Source organism: Pristiophorus japonicus, unplaced genomic scaffold (assembly GCF_044704955.1).
Source record: "Pristiophorus japonicus isolate sPriJap1 unplaced genomic scaffold, sPriJap1.hap1 HAP1_SCAFFOLD_104, whole genome shotgun sequence".
NCBI lineage: Eukaryota > Metazoa > Chordata > Chondrichthyes > Pristiophoridae > Pristiophorus > Pristiophorus japonicus.
The window spans coordinates 1,411,245-1,412,174 of NW_027250691.1; positions in this window are offsets into that span (position 1 = coordinate 1,411,245).

Consider the following 930-nt stretch of genomic DNA (forward strand, 5'->3'; position numbering starts at 1 on the left):
GGGAGTACGAAGGCCCAGGCTACCTCCCTCCCTCCTTGGAGGTACTGAGGCCCTCACTCCTTCACAGCCATGGAGATTGGCTCCTGAGATCCAATCTCACTCCCTCCCTCCCCATCACCGGGTGCTGAGGTCCATACTCCCTCCCTCCCTCCCTGGGGATACTGAGGCCCACACTCACTCTCTTCCTCCCTGGGGGTACTGAGGCCCACATTTCCTCACACTCATCCTGTGGGTACTGAGGCCCACACTCCCACCCTCCCTCCCTGGGGGTACTGAGGCCCACACTCCCTCTCTCCCTCCCAGGATTACTGAGGCCCAAACTACCTTCATCCCGCCCTCGGGGTCCTCAGGCCCTCTCTATCTCCCTCTCACCACTCTCCCTGCGGAAACTGAGGCCCTCACTCCCTCGCACATTGACCTGGGGGTACTGAGGGCCACATTTCCTCACACACTGCGGTGGGTGTAATGAGGTTCACACTCACTCCCTCCCTGGCCTTGTGGTACTGAGGCCAACACTCCATCCCTCCATCCCTGGCCTGGTGGTACTGAGGACAACACTCCCTCCCTCCCTTCCTGCCCTGGGGATATAAAGGCCCACTCTCCCTCCCTCCCTGCCCTCGGGGTACTGAGGCCCGAACTCCCTACATCCCTGTCCTGGGGGTAATGAGGCCCAATCGCCCTCCCTCCATGAACTGGGAGTGCTGAGGTCCACACTCGCTCCCTCCCTGCCCTAGAGGTACTGAGGCCCTCACTCACTCCCTGCCCTACCCTGGGGCTACTGAGGACCACACTCCATCCCTCCCTGCCTGCCCTGCGTGTACTGTGGCTCACACTCACTCCCTACCCTGGGGGTACTGAGGCCTTCACTCCTCCCTCCCTGCACAGGAGGTACTGATGCCCACACTCCTTCCTCCCTGCACTGGAGGTACT